The sequence below is a fragment of the Balearica regulorum genome, chromosome 5 (assembly GCF_011004875.1).
Source record: "Balearica regulorum gibbericeps isolate bBalReg1 chromosome 5, bBalReg1.pri, whole genome shotgun sequence".
Lineage (NCBI taxonomy): Eukaryota > Metazoa > Chordata > Aves > Gruiformes > Gruidae > Balearica > Balearica regulorum.
Genome location: NC_046188.1, coordinates 1,663,050 through 1,679,329, shown reverse-complemented (window position 1 = coordinate 1,679,329; position 16,280 = coordinate 1,663,050). Strand labels below are relative to the sequence as shown.

The 16,280-nt window shown below is 47.1% G+C and overlaps 1 long non-coding RNA gene across 1 annotated transcript in view; it reads right to left on the bottom strand.

Annotated features, from left to right (window-relative positions):
* Positions 1-3,792: 3,792 nt before the first annotated feature.
* Positions 3,793-16,280, bottom strand: part of LOC142601959 (uncharacterized) — a 198,414-nt gene continuing 185,926 nt past the window's right edge. The window contains exons 4-5 of the long non-coding RNA XR_012835516.1: positions 5,153-5,376; positions 3,793-4,633 (exon numbers count right to left, since the gene is read on the bottom strand). This is a non-coding gene — a long non-coding RNA (uncharacterized LOC142601959). The remainder of the gene's footprint in view (positions 4,634-5,152; positions 5,377-16,280) is intronic.

Here is a 16,280-nt window from a genome sequence, read left to right as displayed (position 1 = left end):
CAACCATGCCCATTTAGAAACAAGTTGGGGTCTCATGCTTTCGGCACCCACCACATGGCCTGCAAGGCCACCAAGAACCAGGCACCTGAACTCCTGCCTGCAAGAGCAGGGTTTTACTTAGGAGTTCCTAACGTACTAGGTTACAGAACTGCTCTCTGTTGTGCTGCAGGCATCACAAAGGGGGTTTTTGTGGATCTGCTATGGCAAATTACTCCCCAAAGGAAAAGCAAACAACTGCTGCCCTCATTTAGGTCGAAATGTATCTCACCTGCTGCAGGTTGATTTGCAGTAAAAACAGACTCTCTTAAGTTATATTTATAAGTATAAAATTACCACTCCAAGCTCAAGTGCACAAGCAGGTGACCTGCTCATTGCCTTCTCCACAGCCCCAAAGAGCAAACCTCACAAACAGCAAGCTCAAGTCAGTTAACCACAGCAAGATGACAATGCCATTCCTTCAAAACACTCTGTGTCATTTCTTCTAGTAGCCTGGAAAAAGACATCTTCCCCCATCTTAACACTGTATTTTCCTCCTGAATTATTAAATGAAAACACATTTTCACTCTGCTGAAGTTATTATTAGAAGGAGACTTATCTCATGAAGAGAGCAGCCAGTCCCAGGGCTGCTGTACGATACAGACTCATCTGATTAACATTTTGAGATCCTACATTAAAAAAAAGAAAGTACTAAGTATAGTGTTCCTAGGTGCCTTTCTTTAATTCCAGAGAAAGACAGCCATAATACCCAAATGGCATTTAATCCGGCACTAAAAACATCAACATATAATACCCACAACAGCAAGAAGCAAGTTCTGGGGCAGCTCAGCCTCCCCTCATTAAATCTGACTATTCATTGTTCCCTAGCACATAAACACATGGGGAAAGCTGATATGCTGGAGAAAAAGCAGTAGAAAACTCAACCAGAAAGAAGAAAAAAAAAATAAAAAATACACAACACAGCACTTCCCAGCTCAATCAGGCAAGAGCTGCAAGACGGGGCTGTCCTCAGAGCACCCACAGCTCTCCCACCCCACCCCTCTGCTTCACAGCACCAGCCAGCCCCACGCCCTGACTATCTAGTTTCCTTGATGAAAACTGAAAACATCCAGTTTTAACTTTCAAGTAGAATTTCAATACTATCATGGGAAACTGCTCCAGATCTTGCTGCTGCTGGGCAGCCTCAGCTCAGCACCCTTGGGGACTGCTGGGCTGGGTGCTACGGGGTGCTCAGCACCCTCCTGGCACTTGGGACCTCACATGGGATGTCTAGCACATCTAGTTTGCTGGTAAATAGCTCAAAATATTTTATTGGTCTTGAATACACCCACTTTAAGGGTGTTTTTGTTCTACATGTACTCTTGTGTGTTGGGTTTGCGTGGCAAGGTTTTGGTAGCGGGGGGGCTACAGGGGTGGCTTCTGTGAGACGCTGCTAGAAGCTTCCCCTGTGTCTGACAGAGCCAATGCCAGCTGGCTCCAAGACAGACCCGCCGCTGGCCAAGGCCAAGCCAATCAGCACCTCTGTGATAACATATTTAAGAAGGAAAAAAAACAGTTAGAGAGAGCTTTTGCAGCCAGAGAGAGGAGTGAGAAGATGTAAGAAACTCTGCAGACACCAAGGTCAGTGCAGAAGGAGGGGGAGGAGGTGCTCCAGGCGCCGGAGCAGAGATCCCCCTGCAGCCCGTGGTGAAGACCATGGTGAAGCAGGCTGTCCCCCTGCAGCCCATGGAGGGAGGATGAGGGGGTGTAGCGATTCCACCTGCAGCCCGTGGAGGACCCCACGCCGGAGCAGGTGGAGGCACCTGAAGGAGGCTGTGACCCCGTGGGAAGCCCGCGCTGGAGCAAGCTCCTGGCAGGACCTGTGGATCCGTGGAGAGGGGAGCCCACGCCAGAGCAGGTTTGCTGGCAGGACTTGTGACCCCGTGGGGGACCCACGCTGGAGCAGTCTGCTCCTGAAGGTCTGCACCCTGTGGGAGGGACCCACGTTGGAGAAGGTCGTGAAGGACTGTCTCCCGTGAGAGGGACCCCACGCTGGAGCGGGGGAACAATGAGTCCTCCCCCTGAGGATGAAGAAGCGGCAGAAACACCGCATGATGAACTGACCGTAACCCCCATTCCCCGTCCCCCTGTGCCGCTGGGGGGGGCGGAGGTTGAAGCCGGGAGTGAAGTTGAGCCTGGGAAGATGGGAGGGGTGGGGGGAGGTGTTTTTAAGATTTGGTTTTATTTCTCATTCCTCTATTCTGTTTTGCTTAGTAATAAATAAGATGAATTCCCTCTCTAAGTTCAGTCTGTTTTGCTCGTGATGATAATTAGAGAATGATCTCTCCCTGTCCTTATCTCGACCCATAAGTTTTTTTTTTTTTCATTGTACCTTTTGTCCCCTGTCTAATGAAAGAGGGGAGTGATAGAGCGGCTCTGGTGGGCACCTGGCCCTCAGCCAGGGTCAACCCACCACATCTTGGTACACATTTCCCTTTTTAGGGTGAAAATCCTTGTCAGTCACTAGAATTCCCAGAAAGAAGCATGGCCTGAGTTATACTCAAAGAGAAAATCACAAATAAAAACAAACTATAGCAATTTAGCAGTTGGGGAAATAAAGGTACAAGGAAGATAACCCACACTCACAGTGCCTCCTGTTTGTCAGGAAGGGTTGGAATAAAACTCCAGTGCGTATCCTGGCCAGCGGTGAGAAGCCAATGAACTCTCTGGGGAAAGGCTGAGAAAAAAATCCACAATTGCATTTGCATCACACCCCAGGATGCACATTCTTGTTTTTAGGAATAAAAGGCCCACTGGTAAAAGCTTAGTGTTCCTTAGCCATTTCCCAGGCCAGAGCTAAATCTCTGCTTCTGTTCCTTAAATGTCTCGATTTGCATAAAATTGTCTGCAAACAATTAAAGTTAATTAAGATAATTTATCACTTGAAAGTAAAGTATCTTGTCAGCAGGTATGAGCCTGTAAAGCAAACAAAGAATTAGTTGTAGGAAAAAAGTTGGGGTCTTATTACCCTGGCGGACATGAAGTGACAAAAAATTATTTCTTTATATTTTCTGTTTGGTCTGGGTGCTATGTTTTCAAAGTAATTAACTGCAATTAGCTAATCATCTTCTATAGTAACTTCATTTGTGCCTGTCCACTGTAGTATTTACTCGTTTATACTTTGGCAGCCTTCCCGCATATAAATTGTGATAAAAAAGTTTTGATAACAGCCCAGAGTTCTTCCTTGTCTGCAGAAATGGGATGTTTGTTGGAAAGGGCTTTGATTGCATATACAGTGGTACCTGTTCTGCCCCAAAAGATGGAAAAGAAAAAGCAAAATATTCTGATCCACATGAGGAGCTGGGCTGTGCTATGTCCTGCCATCCTGGAGATGCTCCCCTTCTGCACTGCAGCTCCATCTTTGTGTCAAAATGTTGCCTCTTCTTTTGGTCTGCTGCTTCCAATTGGTTTCTACTGCATCCCGATATACGGAATCTTTGCTATGTTGCCGAGAGCTCCATGGGCAAAATATGTTCCCTGTGTCTGAAGGGATTGTAAAAATAATGCACTTTTACCAAAAAAATAGCCCCATAATCAATCCCAGTTCCAGTAGCAGAGATCAACACCACACGTGAGCAAACACAATGCGGAGTGACCCATTTCTCTGGACTGAACAGTGATAACTTGTTTAATCAAATTGTTATAATAATAATAACAGAGACCGTATTTAATTTTGCATTCTTGAGATTAGTTACCTATTAGCATTCACAAAGGCATTAACCCATCAGGGTAAACCAACTTAATGCTGCACAAAAACTGCCAAAAGGCAACCAGGAACAGTAATTTTTAAATTAATTTAAAATGATTCCTGGAAGTGCCAAGGGAAAAGGCAAATCATTGAATGGCCACATTAATATTCACAGCAGCTGTGATGCAATCAGGTGCCACACGCCTATGTTCAAAACAGCCACGTACTGGACGTCCCTGGAGGGGTCTCCTGGGCCAGGTTCAGCAGATGGGAATACCTCATCCCCCCCAAAAAAGCCCATTCCTCCCTTCCAGCTCTGCCCAGCGAGACCCTACTCATTTCCGTGTGGCGCTTAGGGACACGCTTTAGTGGTGCACTTGGCCATGTTAGGTTAATGGTGGGACTCGAAGATCTTAAGCCTCTTTTCCAACCTAAATGATTCTGTGATATCCCCTCCTTTGCCTTTTTACTTACTTTTGCTTCTAACCCCACACTGCAGGAGCTCTCCCCAAGGGCCATATAAGCACAGCCTGGACCCTACCCTAACTCTGCCTGCCCTGCCTGTACCTCTCCCCACTGGCCTGTCCTCAGCCCATCCATGCCAAAAAATGGGAGGATGCTTCCATGCCTGGGCAACTCCGGACCCTGCTGCCCATGCATGGCATGGGGCTGGCTTTTGTGTCCCAGCCATCCTCCTCGGATGCTCTGCCCGTTCAGAGCAGGGACGGATGGCATTTAACAGGAGAAAGATACGCCGGCGAGATATGTGATGGGGAGATTTCTCTCCATCATCAGGTGAGGACAGGCAGCAAGCCAAAATACGGTCGGGCTGGTGTGAGTCATGTTGCTGCGGTGACACCCTGTGTTCCTCGATCTTCCTGGTGGAATTGAACTGTCCCCACGGAGCGGCTGGGGGAAAAACAAAAGAAGAAGGATGAGCCGGTCAGAAATACATCCTGGCACCAAGAACAACGTGTGCTGAATTTATACCACTCCTTCCACATCCACAGCTCCTCCTGGATGTCTTACTCCTGCTTTTATTGCTCAGCAGGGAAAGAAGTGTTCTGAGAGAAAGAAACATTGCTGAGACTTCACTTCAGACCTTGCCATAAGGGGTTAAATGGTCGAGCAGCAGGTATTTCGTATTTCGGTGCAGGGACCCTCCCTGGTGCTACTGGTGGGATGCCAGCCATCTCCCTGCTATGCTGGTGGGCGGCTGCTCCGGGGCACCCTCTGACTCAGCCCGGTTTGTGTCCCCTGGCAGCTTTGTCACCTGCCACGCAGATCAAAACCTGCCCCAGAAGCTCTCAGCACCCCCCTTCACCGCCCACCTGAGCACAGGGAGGAGACCGCGGCTGTCCCAGGTACGGGAAGCCCCACCAGTGCCGTGTGTGTCCCCTGGAGCTGCCCTCCCACCCCAGCACCTACCAGTGCCACGGCCGTTTCTCTTCGCTGAGCGTCCTCCTGGCCAGGGTCACCTCCAGACTGTCCGTACGAGGGGATCACCATTCCCCGGGGAGGTCGCAGCCTGGGAATACCGAGCCCCCAGGAGAACAACCAGCGAGGTTTTCTGTCCAAGGGGGACGTTGGCCGCAGCAGTGCTCCTGCAGTAGCTCACCTTGGTGCTTCAGGGCTCAATAATTCTTTCCAACCTGTTCACACAACAACAAAGTGCTTGATTATCTCTTCTTCAGGTATGCTGAGTTCGTTTCGGAAAATGCCCTGGGCAGGTTTATGCATAAAAATGTATGTATTTTTTACTACTGCCACCTCCTTTTACCATACGTTCATGTGGACCTGTTCTCGCAAAGACAATAAAACAAGGAGACCGTGGGATACCCATGGATTTGTGCATGGCAAGGGTGAACATGTGCTTCAACAGGCATGACGTGTGCGTGCACAGCAGCACAGGGCAGGGGGCAGACCCTGCTCTGGAAGCACACGGGACTCTCGGAGGACACCCCACCCAAAATTCTGGTGGGGAGCTCTAAGCCTTGCACACCACTAAAGCGACACACACACCTGTATGCCAAGTGGGCTGCCATGCTCCGGCCAGCACTGCCATCATCTGCAGTGCGTTAATTAGTGCATGAATTGTGGGCTTTGTTTTTTTGATTTTTTTTTTTCCCCTAAAGGAGACAAAACAACAGGAAAATTTTACACAGCAGAGCTGCATGTTCAAGCCATTCTCTTTCAGCTGGACACAAATTAACGACATTTGCAAAATAATATTAAACCAAAGGTAAGCTAGGAATGACCTCCTCGATGGGCCCAGGCATCTAAAGAAGGAACGGTTTAATTAAGCATTGCCCTGATGATGGAGGGCCACTGCATTGCCATGGCAACTGGACTCTGTGCTCCACCTGGACCAGCCCTGGGAAGCCAGCAGCGCCGCTCCACACCGAGCTGCGGATGAGAGCTGTGTGACACCAGGAGAAGAGGCTTTCCAGGCAGCAAAGCAAGGTCCTGATGGCAATTCACAGGTACAGATAAAAAGATATTAACATACGTCACTGAAATACCTACAGCTACTCAGAGACAAAGTGCAGCATTACGGTGCTGAGACACAGATTTGTTTGCAGCTCTGATCTGTTTTTGCAATATTAGCTTGGGAAAACAGACACATTTCCAGAATCCAATAATTACGCATGACTCAGTCTTTCAGCGTTCAGCTAGAGACAATCAGCCCCATTTCTGGGAGCACCTGTCTGTTGGCTTCCACTGGAGCTGAGGCTGCACAGCACCGCGGCATGCCTGGCCCAGGCACAGCCCAGAGGGGCCGGTGCTTCTCCTGCCCCCAGCACGGCAGGCAGGAGCCCAGGCAGGGCTGCGCGGACTGACGGCAAAGGGCTTTCCGCTGCTTTCAGAGGAATAAGGACGTATTCAGATTTGTGAGTGGCTTTTAGCAAAGACAAAAAAAATCTTCAGATTGCAAGTGGGTAAAAACATATTTTTTTACTCTTCCTTCCAAAAAAATCTTCCTCACACTATTTTAGTTTCCTGGCTTACCTGTATTTCCCGGTTAAAAGCAGTTTAACGCAGGTTACTAATGCAACTTAGCTTCAAGTCTTTGCTATGGCTTATGGTTTCCCACCCAGCTGTTTTGAATCATAATTGTGAAATGCACACACCACTCCCATTTTCCATTTAATTTAAAAGCAGACACCATTAAAGTCACAGATTTTATTTTTAAAGACAGCTTGCAGTCCAATCTATTGAGAAACACAGTTGTTTTGTTTACTTTTTAACTGGGGTCACCACCTTCTCTGCTGCTGTTTCAAGGTTGACAGTGATTTAAACTTGGTGTATTTTTACAACCTGCACCTAATCCAGAGTATAAATCATTCTGAAGGACATTTATTTCTGCCTGTCATTTCACGGGAAGATGCTATTAAAGCTGCACTCAGTACAATGTGCAATTCAAAAATTTGTTGCTGATGACTTCAACATGCATTACATTTTCATTAGCTACAGAGAGGAACGCCAGCCGATTCATCTGAGTAAATGATAATTGCTCTCCCCTCATTTAAGAGCATGTCACTGTTTTTTCTTCATTAATAAGAGGACATCTGCATGTTAACCGCACCCCGTTTTTTTAATAGAGACCAAGCAGATTGGGCTCACTGGATATGTATTTAGGAAACACAGAGATATCGTTCTGCTTTCCACGATTACCTTCATTCTCTCCCCGTGATTCCAGAGACCGTTTCAGAGACGTGTGAGCTCAGGTTTTCAAATGCAATGACTGATTTGGGCTCACCACCAACACAGCATCCGTCTGCGTTGCAGCGTGCACGCCGGCACACGGCACTCACACGGCCCTCTGGGCTGGTGGAACTGCCCCCCTGCCTCCTCCTGGCCTGCAGGATGTATATTTTGGAGATGATCTGACGAGGTTAGGGCAACAGTGAGAAAGGTTTGTGCCACACCTCATCACCTCCACTGTGGCAAGTGGAAAGAGTGCAAGTGTTTCACAGACACACATGGCACACAACATTGCTGGCGGACGCATGCCCCTGGATAGTAACTTGGCCGTGCCTCACCTCAGAACAGAATATCCCCAAACACCAAATTATCTGTCTGTTTTTAAATGGGTCCTGAGAAACCCTGGGGCTGCTCTTCTTCTCCAAAGGAAATTCCACCACGCATCCTTCGCTTGAGACGCCAGCAAAACAGCAGCAGTCTGGGATGTGTGCAGACCCCCAAAGCTGAGTTCTCTAGAAAAGGCTTCTTGAGGTTTCCCATCACACGCTGACATGGGTCTCTGACCCATTGCATATGGCTCTCCGTCCTTCAGGTCCCCATGGGGCAGGAGGCATTGCCATGACATATGCCGGTGAGGGACGGCTGTCCCACCACCTTTACCCGTTCTGCTTTTAAAGCACAGCCACGGGCTGCGGACACAGTGGTGGGAGTCAGCACCACCCAAAACCCACCCAAGCCATTGGCTTTTAGAGAATGCACAGAGGGAAGGAAAGCATTGCCTCCTGCAAGGGACAGAAACGTGCAGCTGCTTGAGATTATAGTTGCAATATTTTCCTATCTGCTTAATTAAAGAGCCTGTTATGGCACTTGCTGTGAAGCGCTGAGCACCGAGGATGAGCGGTGCAGTGCACAGCAACATGTGCAATGGGAGGCACAAGCGCATGGCCCATGCCGCTAACCACCTTTGCTGCTTTTGGCCCAGCAGGCTCCCAGGAGGTCATGGTGATCCGGGAGTGCTCCCACGGCATTTGGGTTAAAAGCCATCCGGGTCCCATCCTCCTCAGGGGCTGGATTCCTTCCAGAAGGAAACCTCCAGTGGAGGTGGGTTAGAGGGCTCACAGCCACGGGTGGGCAGAAAGGGAGGGTGGGAAGAGAGCGTGACAAAATAGCCCAAGCAGGAATGAAAATTTTGTTTGACACGTCACCACCATAACACACCAACGTCCAACGGAAACGTGCCCGCTGTTGCTGTCCTCTCAATATCCTCCATGGCAAAGGCTGGTTCAGAGAAAATAAAAAGCACCTGGAACCTCTGCTTCCATTTCAGCTCAGCTGTTTTTGGAGGTTCCCAGCCCTTTGCCATTTTGCTGTGTCCTTTTCTCGTTCTGAGCAGCAGAGGCTCGCTCACCAGCTGCAGCCACGAACCGCAGGACAACCCAGTGCAATGGCTGCAGTCAGGGCTGAGAAAGAAATGGCTTTGCGTCTCCACAGCCCAGCAGGTGCCTTGTTCTTCTTGCCTTTAAACACCAAAAAGCACAACAGACTTGAGTGAATTTTAATAAATATACCTTAACACCCTTTAGCACAAGCACTCGTTGCACAATCACAAGCTGTGGTGTTATCAGGACGGTAGCCACATTTCTGTTTCACTGGAGGATGCTGCAGGGCAGTGCTGGAAGGGGCTCTGGCCCCTGGGCAGGGGGGGACGCTGGCAGGGCCCCTCTGTCACCTCGCCTCAAATAGGATTTGTAATCCCACCCCAGAGATTTGGAGCAAACTGATGGAATGTGAATCTTCCAGTCCTTGAGAGATCTTCGAAATGAACAGTAAAGCCACGGCAGATTGGAAAGAGTATTACCACCAGGGTCACCATCATACAGTGGGTATGAATTTAGCCTGGCTGCCAATTTTGTTGTCAACTTTTATTTCTTACTGGAGCTTTGCAGTGGAGACATTCTCCAGGGAATAATAATAATAATAATAATAATAAAAAATAATAATGTTTACAAAAGCAAAAGACAATAATTTTAGTTATTTAGCAGGCTACTGCTGAATTTGCCAGGTGTATTGCAGCCCTTCACTTTGCAGATCCATCATATACAGCACAAGTCTTAATGTGGTGCCCAACAGATAGCTCTTGACATGCCTGAATTGATGAAATTAAATGCCAATGGAAAGATTTCTTGTATTATTTTTAAGAGCACAAAGCAAGAGTTCCTCGTACAAATCCCATTAATAACCTCTTTGAAACTATAGCCTGCAAAGCCCATTAAATCCAGAAGTATATATTTAAGGCAAAAACTAAAACTATTTGAACTTTGCGGTGTCTGAGAGGCCACTTTAATTGCACAGCAAACAGAGCATTTCTAATCCAGCCCAGATGAGAAAAGAGAGAGCAAAAAGGACACACGCTTAAAAGAGAAGGAAAACAAATAGCAGAAAGATGCAGAGCGCAATGGACCCAAGAGAGCGGTGCTGCAGAAGGATGGGGTTGGCAGAGATGGAGGCTCCAGCACCAGAGCAGCGCCAGATCACTGCCACTTGAGCAGACTTCAGAGCCTGCTTTGAAATGGTTATCCCAACTTTTAAAGGTCTCAGTGGGTTCCCGGCCTGGAAAGCAGCCTTCCTATGCAGACAGGGGCAGTGCACCCCCACACACCGTCCCCACTAATTGCTCAAAAACCAACCTGACCATCAAAGACCCCCAACGAAACCTTGATCTGTGGCAGCAGATGACCTTCACCATGACTGACCCCAGCACAGCTGGTGTCCCTGAGCACTCTGGCCATGGTAGAGCACTCACCCTGCAGCCCTCCAGACCCTCTGCAAACCTTTCTGCAGAGGTGGCCTTGGGCATGATGCAACTCCGTGATGAAAAGCAGGAATAAACAAACATTGCCTTTTGGTTTTGCAGATCTTTTCAACACATTAGAGCTCTTCAGCAACTGCTGTTTTCTTTCCCCCTCAGAGACAGGTCTGAAGCCTACTCTTTCCCAAACTGGAGGAACGGGGCTGGCCGCAGGGTCACTGCTGTCTCCTACATACAGCCAACCTCAGCGCTCTGGGGAACCGCGATGTCCCCTTTCACAGAGAAACCACCACAAAATAAATAGCCAGGGCTCCAGTCAGCTGGGGACTGGACATGTTGCAAGGACTCATTTCAGTAAAATCCCTGTTCACTTCTCAGCCACTGTCTCCCGTGACTAAAGAGATTTTTTGCTTTCCTTTTTCATAGAAAAATGTTTGGTTGTCCTCATTGGCTGTGATAGATTTTGTATTTTGAAAGAGATCACTAAAAATCCAGAATCAACTATTACCCAAACCACAGTTATTCTTCCTTTGTTGTTTTTCTCCTGGCCATTGCAAACAATGTAATTTTTTGTAAAAAATAATGATTCTTTTCCTGCTTGCAATTCTGCAAGTACTGAGTGGCGCCACTTAATAAAATTACAGTGGGTTAAAACCTGAATGAGAGGAGCAACAGAGCATGATAACTGTTCCCTCTGCAAAGGAAAAGTGCGTACATTCAGGCAGGGCCGCAGAGCACAGACGAATAACAATCCTTTGACTCTGATGTGTATCTGTTACACACTGGCTCAGAATTGTAATGTTTTATAAGCAGAATGCATTAGCTCCTCAGTACTAATGCTATAATGAATACATCCATACTGATAATGTATATATGAATCCAGATTTTGCCTCTTCAGATAGGTAATGTCATCAAAACAGCACTTCACAGAAAATTCCTAATATCCTCCTTGATTGTAACATGCTGCTGAGTAAATGAAGCAAGAAGAGAGCTAGTGCCACTGCTCCTGGCTGAACCGCAGCCTCTCCAAGAGGTGCATGCCCTAAAGGAGGTGAAATACTGAGCTGGGGTCAGAGAAAGTCCTGGTTGCATGCTGATGAGGCTAAGACGAGCGAGATCCCTGCTTCAGTTATTCACACCGGCATCCCAAAGCGTTTTGGGATCACGTGGATGCTTCCAACACGACTTCATTCTCACCATGCCCCAGTCACTGCACCCTGGAAAGGCTGAGCCATGAAATAACACTGCTCCCTGCGTGAAACTCGGGATGCCTAGGCAGAAACCGAGACCAGGGCTCCCAAAATGCTCCTGTTTTCAGAAAACACCAGTGATGTTGCCATGGTCCACAGCTAGCACCCTCCCCAGCATCACATCTCCCGCACTCGAGGAAAGCCCGAGGGTGGCAGGAGGCACAGGCAGAGGCTGGGGGCTTCCAGGGGGGTTCCCCAGCAAGAGCTCCAGCCTGGCAGCCAGGAGCAACTCATCCCCCACACTCTGGGAAACAAAACCCAGTTTGGGCTATTTACTAAAGTTTTCTAGAAGTGGATGGATACGTCTGACTCCCAGACAGCTCTCTCTCCAAATCCACGTCTCCTGCCTGCAGGCACTCCGTTGCAAAGGAGCTATGCCAGTGGCACTTCTGTCCCACAGCTCCAGAGGTTTGGGACCTCCGTGACCAGGGCACGGCACCATCCGGCACCGTCCCCTCTGGCTGCTGCTGGGCTCCTCCAACGAACAGAGATCTGGGACTTCTCTAAATGCAGTGCCCCAAGTAACAGGCTCTTCTTCCAGGAAACACTTATCTGCTAGAATAGCTAGATAAAAACAAATAAACAAAGAAAGCAATGCTTAAACACTAATTAAGGGATGGGTTTGTGCTATGGTCCTAGTGATTCAGCAAGATGGATAACGTGCTTCCACAATCATGCTGTGCAAATTTAGCATCTTCCTGGCCTGCAATCAGAATTATAATAGCAAAACTCTTGATCTCCCTTCTTTCAGGTGATATTGCTGAGCTGAATTTCTGGTATGTTATTTTCCAGGTGAGAGGAAAAAAACCGGGAAAACTATTCTCAAATTCCCCCCACCCACGTTTGCAATGGCAGTTTAGGCATACAAGGTTTTTCAGCAGCGTAGGATTTTTTATGGAAGCGGTGGTATGTTTTGCAGACACCACAGTTCCTCAGGAGCAGCCCGGAGAGCCTGCCTCCACTGCAAAGCCCACTTTTAGAAAGCTGCCTTTGATATGAAATTGCTGGGCTCAGTAGCAATCCCCCTGTACCATAAAGTTCTGCTTTCACTGGAAAAGCGCCGCTCTGAAATGCAAACTCAGAGGTCCTGGGAGAGTAGATCCAAAAAGCCCATCCCCTGTCTACCCTTGGCATTAGCAGCTTTGCTTCAGAGCGCAAGCTACGCCATTACGATTCACAGTGAAAAAAAATAACTTTGCCATTCAGCAGCTCGGCAGCGTGCGCTCGGCTTCACGCATTACCATAGCCCGGCATCGCTGATGAGTTCTTTATGCATTCCATTTACAAAACATAATTATTTCAAGAGCTGATAGTGAAGCTATCCATCAAACCATTAATGCTGCTCTGTTCCCTAATGAATGCTTGAAATGCACATGCTCCTCTCCGTACGTAATTTTAAGTAAGGATTATACTGAACTTTCACAGTATTAAATGTGCTATGGAGGCAGCTATGGTAAATGATCCTCTGGATAGTCCTGGAAGTACTTGCGAGATATTCCCTATCGTAAACTTTTTCTGAAATTCTGAATACTTTGGGGGAAATCATTAAAAACCACATTTGGTTCACGATTTCCAAAGTGGATGTAATTCCAATTCCCCAAACAAGAAAAAACCTCTTGAGTCTACTGAATAATGACAGATGACATGCTCTATGCAGTATTTATAATTAAGTGCAAATGTCACTGCATAAGAGAAAATAAAAATGGACAAAGGGGATGAGAATTTCTTAGTGTGTGACTGCCACTGCATTTCTACACCCGAGAGTGCGTTAGATGTAAAGATTTGGGGTTAGAGAAAGACACAGATCTTCTGCTAACATTCTGGAAAGTCATTTTAGGTGCAAAGTAGAAATAAAATAAGCTACACAGCTTAAACTATTTGTGAAAATAATTAGCACGTGTTGTACATATATAAAAGAGAGAGGGAGGATGTAACTATTATAATAATTTGTTTTAATAATATTAATTACTTTGGTGCAATTAAATGTACACCAGAGATGCTGCACGGTGGCAGACTTGTCTAGGATTAAATAGAATTAAAGCTAAAATAAAGCCTTTAAAAGGTGCACGAACAAGCTGGTAACCCGCCGCCCGTGAAACGCTGCAGCCCGCTCACAGCAGGAGCAAGGTGGCACAAAGACCACCCCACCAGGAGGGTGCGTGGTCCAGGGCTGGGAGCCATTTCACATCCCACCTCGCCAGCGGCGGGGTGACAGCTGACCTGAGACACGGCAGAAGAGGGTTTCTGGAGAACTAACACGCTTAGAAACTGGCATCTTTGTCAAAAGTATAGTTCCCTTTTCTCTGCCTGGCAAAATGGGGATGAGCCACTTGTGTTTGAAGGACTCAGAGATAACCAGCGCAGTTTCCAATCCATCAGCAGCGGGAGCGGGGGCTCATCAGCAAGCTGCTCGATCCGCATGACAGAGGACAGGCACCTGTCAGCCAAAATGAAAAGTGAGGGATGGAAATAAAACGGGAGCCGTATTGCATTTTCTCTTGATGCGTTTCCTCCCTTCCCAGCACAGACGACAAGCTAGAGGCAGGCTGCTGAGATCAGCCAACACGATGGGGTGAAACCGCACCGCCGAGCATGGGGGACACAAGGTAACGGAGAACCAGAGCGGCGACTAAATCGCTGGAATTGGGAAAGGCAGGTGGAAAGTGCCGATGCCGAGAAATACAGGAAAATCTTTCAGGCCTCACCTCTGAAAAACAGATGCCTCTCTTTCAATTTCCATCGTCTGACTCTGAAGGAGGAAGCACAGCCACCACCCCCAGCTCATCCCGCTCCGACCCTGCAGACAGCCCATGAATACACCTGCCAGCAAAAGCCTGAAGCCAGGCACAGGATTTGCACACAAAGTATCCAAAGTATTGCAAGAAAGGAAGTAAACGTGAGATTAGTAACTCCTTGTTATTGTCAGCTGGAAGACTTATGCTCTGAGCACAGGGATATAAATTTGAGGATTTATGTACCAAATGTCAACACAGTATAAAGGAAATCAAATAATTAGCGGTGAGAATCTAACCTAAAGCACGAGTATCAATTTTAGACTACAGTCTCATTTTGCTCTCCTATAACTGACCAATGCAATTAATAACTGTCACAAGGGGATGCGATTCGGGGAGGGTTTTAGCAGGCATTTCCTCCACACCCCTACAACAGTTCTGTGCTGTGCTGCAGGTCAGCATCAAGGTGGCTGAGCATTTACTAACGAAACCCTGTCCATTTAGCCAGACTCAAAGAAAAAAAAAAAAAATCCAAATGGCTGGGAGGGAACAGGATTTCAGATGAAAACTCCAGCTGCAAAGAACCGGAGCTGGAGAGGGAGGAGAGATGAAAGCTTCTATTCAACCCTGTGCTCTCCACGAGGATTTCACTACAATTTATCGAAGCAGACACGGATATTTTGAGTGCAACCCATTTAAAACCAAACTACCTCAAAGCTTGCATGTGATCCTCTAGGTTCTGAATAAAAGGGGGACAAAAAAAAGTAAAAGAACAACAAAATAAAGAAAGGCTTCTTTATGGAAAATTGGTGATACACTTTCAAGCATCTCTGTGTGTTTCTCACTATGCTGGAAAATAGAAAAAAGGGCCACTTAGAGACTAGGCTTTAGTACAATTCAGAAGCCATGTATTATTTGTTTTTCTTCTCATTCTTCTCTTTTACGTCTCCTCTCCTGTGGCTGTAACAGATGCAGAGAGTCCATCTGACATAGATAGCACCAGATGGCATTAATTTATTGGAAACCTGTTTTCTTTTCTAGAAAGACTTTGTTGATGCCTCTCAAAACTTCAGTCAAGTTCACTGCATTAAATCAGCTCTGTGTATTAAAATCTGGTCTCTGGACATAATGGCCCACCACAAGGAACTCTTAGATTCAGAGACTTTGTTTTAACAATTAAACAGAGTCAGGGGGCTGCATCTCCAATGCTATCTTGAACGGCGTTAGGCAGGACTATGGTTGCTGACAATCTGTCTCAGGTTCTACAGAAAACTTATTTTCCTTAGCAGAGGGAGCTTCTCCATCACTCAAAGGGGGAAAAAAAAGTGCATTTTTCTACTGCCTTTTCCTGGGCTGCATCCTCTGATTTGTTTTACAGGTTCAACACTGAGCCAGGGAAGGCCTCCACCAGCTGAGCGGGGCTGTTACCCTCATACAGGCGTATTTATGAGAAGGTCAGGGTCTGCTCATCTTCAAATTACACGAACGGCAAACTTCAAACACATGAGAAGAGCAAATAGGCTAAGAGTGTCAGAGATGAACCAGTGGGCCCAGGAGGCGGTACCCTGAAGTGAACTGCGCTGATAACACAGACTGCGCTGATAACACACATGCTATTGCAGGAGAGTTTTGTAACTGAGGTTTCAGCTTCAGAAGACATTTTTCGGTTGCAGATGTAACAGGTTAACACAGTGAGGATACCAACACTGAGAAAGGAAACGAATGTTCTTATTGAACTAAACTGTAAATACCAAGAGAGATTAGTGAAGAGATGCATAGTCATCTCGGTGAAAAATTGTAAGAAAAATGGTCTGAAGTTTGGCAGCAAAAAGTTGTCGATTAACTCTTTTTTTTCACCATATTTAATCTCAGATAAATTTAATTTAAAAGAGGTTGCATTTTAACTGAGGTGAGAAAAGGGTACATTGCAATTTCTCATCAGCAAATGTCTCCCTCCAGTATCTTCTTGGGACCTTTCCACCAGGTGAGGCAGGAACTGGCTGAGGGTTTCCTCACTGCAGCTCGTCAGGGACTCAGTCCAAACTTTGATTAAGGTTCTG